We start from the raw sequence: 6,198 nt of genomic DNA on the forward strand, positions 1-6,198 counted from the left end.
CTTCTTACTCTTATAAAAAGCATGACTCATTACACACAAAGAGCCCTGATCCTATCTCAAAGCAAAAAGTAAATGCAGTCCTAAGGTTCATTGTAGGTAAGCTCTGTACAATTTTTATTCATCTATGTATCATTTTTCCCTTTTGGAGATTTTTTTAAGTCCTAAAACTATATGTAATTCAGTTGGATATACAAAGCTAAGACCCATGTTTCTAATTTGTATTTTGGCCTTATCCTAATGCAACTTTATATATTTTAAATGTGTTTCAAATTTATCAACTATTCTTTCCTTGCCCACTCTAGGTTTTCCTATAATGAAAAACAGCACTACTCACTGTACTCACAAAAATTAAATTGCTTTATCTATAATATCAATGACCAAGAATCTGTCACTGAAATAGGAATTTTTTTAATGTGTATTTTCCTTATTACTAAGTATTGGTAAGATGTTCATGGTGCACAGCAAGTAAAAACTAGAAATGGTATAGTTTCTTAAGGGAAATTCCTGGCCCAGCTCTGAAGAGAATACATAGAAAGGCATGCATACGTTCACATATGCCAAATAATTAAATATTTCTTACTCAAACCTGGGCTTCTATACTTTCTAAGCTTATAGTGAAGGAACATTTACTGTTACAGAAAATAAACATGGGATACCAGGGAATCGACTCTATCAACCAAAATATAAGCAATCTTAAAGCAGTCACCACTTAACATAAACTTCTTTACTTAATCTGATCACCTGCCAACACTGTGAAACTTTCATGTTTTTAACTAAGGCACAAATATTAGAGGGAAAGGAAAGAGAGGTGTTTGTGATGTTGTCTCCTATACGCTGAAGAGAAAGTTAATGATTTGACTAAAAACATCCAGTCTACATTAGACTTCATATTCAAGATTTTTCTATGAACATATACCTCTTTTATTATTTTATTTGTTAAATTTTATTTCCAATAAACACATGATAATTATGTATTTATGGGATACAATGTGATGTTTTGATAACCATTCACATTGTGAAATGATTAAATCAAGCTAATTAATACATTCATCATCTCCTATACTTATTTTTTGTGGTTAAAACATTTGAAATCCACTCTTTTAGTAGTTTCTAAATACACAGTGCATTATTATTTATTATAGTCACCATTCTATGAAAGAGATCGCTAAATCTTATTCTTTCCATCTAACTGAATTGTTGTATCCTTTGATCAACATCTCTCCTCCCCTCAGCCACCTCTTCCCCTCCAGCCTTAGTTAACCACCATTCTACTCTCTTTTTTTTTTAAGAGTTCAACTGAATGAGCTATCACCTCATATCTGTTAGAATGGCTATCATCAAAAAGATGAAAGAGAAGAATTGCTGAAGGTGCAGAGAAAAGTAAACATTCGTGCACTGTTGGCAGAAATGTAAATTAATATAACCATGGAAAACAATATAGAAGTTCCACAAAACACTAAAAATAGAATTACCATATGATTAAGCAATTTCACTTCTGGGCATATATCCAAAGAAACTGAAATCAGTATGTCAAAGAGATATCTGCACTCCCAAATTCATTGCAGCATTATTCACAGTAACCAAGACATGGAAGCAACCTAGGTATTTGTCATCAGATTAGTAGATACACAAAATGTGATACATACACACAGTGGAATACTATTTGGCCCTTAAAAATAGAGAAATTCTGCCATTAGTGACAATGTGGATGGACCTGTAGAACATTATACTAAGTGAAAAAAAGCCAGACACACACAGACATCTTAAAATCATCTTCCAAGTTATTTTGACTTTTGGAATATTTTCTATAATAAAATATGTTAAGGGATAAAGCTTCATAGACCACTGTGGAGCTAAGGGAGAATTCAGAGCAACCTGCAGTCCCAAAGCACTAGTTCTTCTTGTCCTCTGCGGATTGTAGAGACTATACCCACCTGAGATAACTCTATCAGAGTATAATTCTGCCAGTGTTCTTACTTACATCCAATAAAAGCTGACTCTAGCTGATTATGTCAATGAAAAGGATTTGTTGATGGAGTAGCAGGAATCTCACAGAACCAATGAAAGCTGAAGAACCATAATTGAGGCTCAAATTCAAAGATACATATGCAAACCACCAAGCAGAACTGGTGATGAAAAATCGACATGACTGCAGCCATGACTGTGCTATGGGCCACCAAGCTGTTATACAAGCACCACTGTCATTCTGTTCTAGAAACTTGTCTTTTCTGCAGTAAGTGTGCTTACCTTCTTCATTGTCTTTTTTTTTTTTTTTTTTTTTTTTTTTTTGAGACTGAGTCTTGCTCTGTCACCCAGGCTGGAGTGCAGTAGCACCATCTCAGCTCACTGCAAGCTCCGCCTCCCAAGTTCACGCCATTCTCCTGCCTCAGCCTCCTGAGTAGTGGGGACTACAGGCACCCGCCACCATGCCCGGCTAATTTTTTTGTATTTTTAGTAGAGACGGGGTTTCACCGTGTTAGCCAGGATGATCTTGATCTCCTGACTTCGTGATCCGCCCGCCTCAGCCTCCCAAAGTGCTGGGATTTCAGGTGGGAGCCACTGCACCTGGCGTCTTTATTGTCATTTTTTATGCCAATATTTCAACATTGTTCCTCTTCGTACTTCTGCTTCTTGATTCAAAGCCTGGTATAGCTGTATCTGGTGGAGCCAAGAGTACATTTCTACGCCTTTATGTGCAAGGGAAGCTGGGAGAGCTAATACCTAGCAATATAAACAACAATTACATAAATAGAAACTCCAAGCCTGATAATATTGGGATTACCTCAAACATAAAAAGGGATGGAGATACTGGCCAGCAACACACACACACATACACACACAGAGAGAGAGAAAGAGAGAGAGAGAGAAAATATCAACTCAAGCCATTTATTTTGAATATCCTATATCTCTGAGCTATGTTCCCTCTAGAGATCACACAGGGTGGAAATTAAATTATCCACCAATGCAACAGCAGTGAAAGGGGAGCAGAATGAGTAAGGGGTAAAACACTGCCTCTTCGGTAGTTGAGGACTTGTCTATCTCATGATGAATGCTGTTAGAAGATACTGTGCTGACTGTAAGTTACTACTGCATTACCTGGAGTTCCGAGAGAAAAAGTTAAACTAAAGGTAATAAATTATCATCTGGAAAATCTCTGTAAGCTGCAGTGAAATTTAATGTTGCGCACTTGCCTTTCATTCTTCTTAGAACTAGTGAAGAAGATAGAGAGGATTCTTCCCTTACTCTTTCACTTTAAGCCAAAAATTCTTAGACTGGGGGGAGGGGGCCAATGAACCATAATTAACTGAATAACTAAAATCCTCACTTGTATCTAAGCTTTCATTGTGCTTGAAAAAGATGTTCATATATAAAATTGAAATGTTTTAAAGTATGTTTTTGTTTTAGTCTAAATGTTATGTACATAAAAGCATAAAAGTTTTAATAACCGGGGCTTGCTTAGCCACACTGAAATGAATTATCTTCTACTTTGTCATTTTTTAATTATACAAATCATATATTTTACAGTAGTCATTGTAAAGAAAAAACCACAAAATAATGAAAATTATCGTATCCCCACACCTCTACACACACACTTGCCTCCTCAGCAATGTGTTTAGTTTGGTGGATGTATTTCTAAGTCCTATTTCTGTATGCTTACATATAAAAGCAAAATCTCAGGGTTTTTTATACCTCAGTGGGTATATAAATTGGATTATACCTAAGTATTGTTCTACAACGGATTGACCCTCCCACCCACTCTGTACTCTCACCTAAACAGCAATGTCTGAAAGGGAAATTTCATCCAGCTCTGCAGGTACTTCTGTCAGTCTGGGACAAATCAGGACAAAGAAGCTGAAGATACAATTCTCCAGGAAAGACTTTCCCAGAAGCATGGATGTGTAAGGTCACTACTTCCACCACGTAGCACACTCAGTGGGTTCTTTCTCCTACCAAAATTAGGATTTGAATTAGGAAAATCTGTGAAATAAGAGCGTGCTTGTTCTCTCCAGGCAAAGAAACTTTATTCTGAAAAATAAAGTCGATTCACTATTTGTTTAACCTCAATATTATCTGAGGTCTATATTTAGTCCTTAGACCTCTTTTTAACCTGTACTGTCCAATACAATAGCCACGACTCACATGAGGTTACTGAGCACGTGTAATGTGACTAGCCCTAATTAAGATGTGCTCCAAGTTTAAAATCAAATACCAGCTTTGAACACTTGGTGGGATGAAAGAATGTAAACATCTCATTAATAGTGTTTATACTAATTACATGTTGATATACTATTTTGGGTGAATTGGGTTAAATAAAAATACTATTAAAAATTTCACGGCTGCCCTTTAGCAAGGTGGAGTGGGCGCGCCACGCGCCCCTCTTCCCCGAGCTGCCAGTGGCCGACCAGGTGGCGCTGCTGCGCCTGAACTGGAGCGAGCGCTTCGCGCTGAAAGCGGCTCAGGTGGCGCTGCCCCTGCACATGGAGCCGCTGCTGGCTGCCGCAGCCTCCAAGCACAGCCCACCGATCCCGAGTGCGCCGTGGCCTTCATGGACCAGGTGCGCGCCTTCCAGGAGCAGGTGGACAAGCTGGGCCCCTGCAGGTCGACTCCGCCTAGTACGGCTGCCTCAAGGCCATCGCGCTCTTCACGCGCGACGCCTGTGGCCCACGTGGAGAGCCTGCAGGAGAAGGCGCAGGTGGCCCTCACCGAGTATGTGCGGGCGCAGTACCCGTCCCAGCCCCAGCGCTTCGGGCGCCAGCTGCTGCGGCTCCCCGCCCTACGCGCGGTCCCTGCCTCCCTCATCTCCCAGCTGTTCTTCATAGGCCTGGTGGGGAAGACGCCCATCGAGACGCTATACACGCTGCTGTCCGGGAGTACCTTCAACTGGTCCACAGCTCGGGCCAGTGACCACGACGGGGCCGCGTGCGCTGTGGCCAGGCCTGCAGACGGACCTCAAGGGACAGGGGCCTCCCGGGACTCAGGACCCTGGCTTCTCTCCTCAGACTTATATTTTTTAATGACTGTGAAATGTTTGTCTTTTCTATTTTTTAAATGATCATGAAACCAAAAAAAGACTGATCATCCAGACCTCAGCCTCCTCCTCCCCAGGACTCCTGGCCAGGATGGAGGTAAGGGGTGGAGGGTCCAATCCTGGGACAGTCTTGTCCCTCAGCACCTCAGGCATGAACTTCTGGGACGGTGGGGTTGGCTTCCCTGGCATGATGGACAAAGGCCTGGTGTCTGGACCGGAGGGCCGCTGCAGCGAGCAGGAGTAGCTAGCATATGCCAGGCAGATCCTCTGGACACGTAATCTACCTCAGACAATACGTGATGACTCAATCAAGGCCGATAATAAAGACATTTCCTGCTAAAAAATAAAAAATAAATTACGACCGGGCATGGTGGCTCACGCCTGTAATCCCAGCACTTTGGGAGGCCAAGGCGGGAGGATCACAACGTCAGGAGTTCGAGATCAGCTGGCCAATGTGGTGAAACCCTGTCTCTACTAAAAGTACAAAAATTAGCTGGGCATTGTGGTGGGCGCCTGTAGTCCCAGCTACTCAGGAGGATGAGGCATCACTTGAATGCGGGAGGCGGAGGTTGCAGTGAGCCGAGATCGCGCCACTGGGTGACAGAGTGAGACTCCATCTCAAATTAATTAATTAATTAATACTAAAATAATTTTAACCAGTTTTTCTTTACCTTTATTAATGTGGCTTCCTGAATATTTAAAATGATTTATGTGGGTCACATTATATTTTTATTGAACAGCGCTGATTTAGACTGATGTCAAAGATTTCAATAGCTCTAAATACCATTACTATGTTGACAAGTCTCAAGTTTTTATCTCCACTCCCAATCTTGTCTCATACCTCAAAACTTGCATATCCAATTGCCTACTTAAATTTCCACTTTGATGTTTATTAGTTTCTAAATGTACTTCCTATCCTTTATTTCAGTGTACCTGCTTCAGCCATGATCTTGACATAGGATGAGAAACTCTGACTAATGTACATACTTCAAGTGTGGGTTAGTCTTGTTCTGTCATGAGACAAAGTAGATTTCCCTAGTATATTTATGTAACCTGGTAATATTTATATAACTACATATATAAGTACTTACATTGTCATTCCTTTCCCTTTTCCAAGTGGAAATAACCACCTTAATTGAAAACTTGGATACTGCTAACCAAATCTAACT

The 6,198-nt window shown here is 40.7% G+C and overlaps 1 pseudogene; it reads left to right on the forward strand.

The window, feature by feature from the left end:
- Nucleotides 1-4,331: 4,331 nt before the first annotated feature.
- LOC105536803 lies at nucleotides 4,332-5,053 on the forward strand (annotated as a pseudogene).
- The last annotated feature ends 1,145 nt before the right edge of the window (nucleotides 5,054-6,198 follow it).

The sequence above is a fragment of the Mandrillus leucophaeus genome, unplaced genomic scaffold, assembly GCF_000951045.1.
Source record: "Mandrillus leucophaeus isolate KB7577 unplaced genomic scaffold, Mleu.le_1.0 Scaffold163, whole genome shotgun sequence".
NCBI lineage: Eukaryota > Metazoa > Chordata > Mammalia > Primates > Cercopithecidae > Mandrillus > Mandrillus leucophaeus.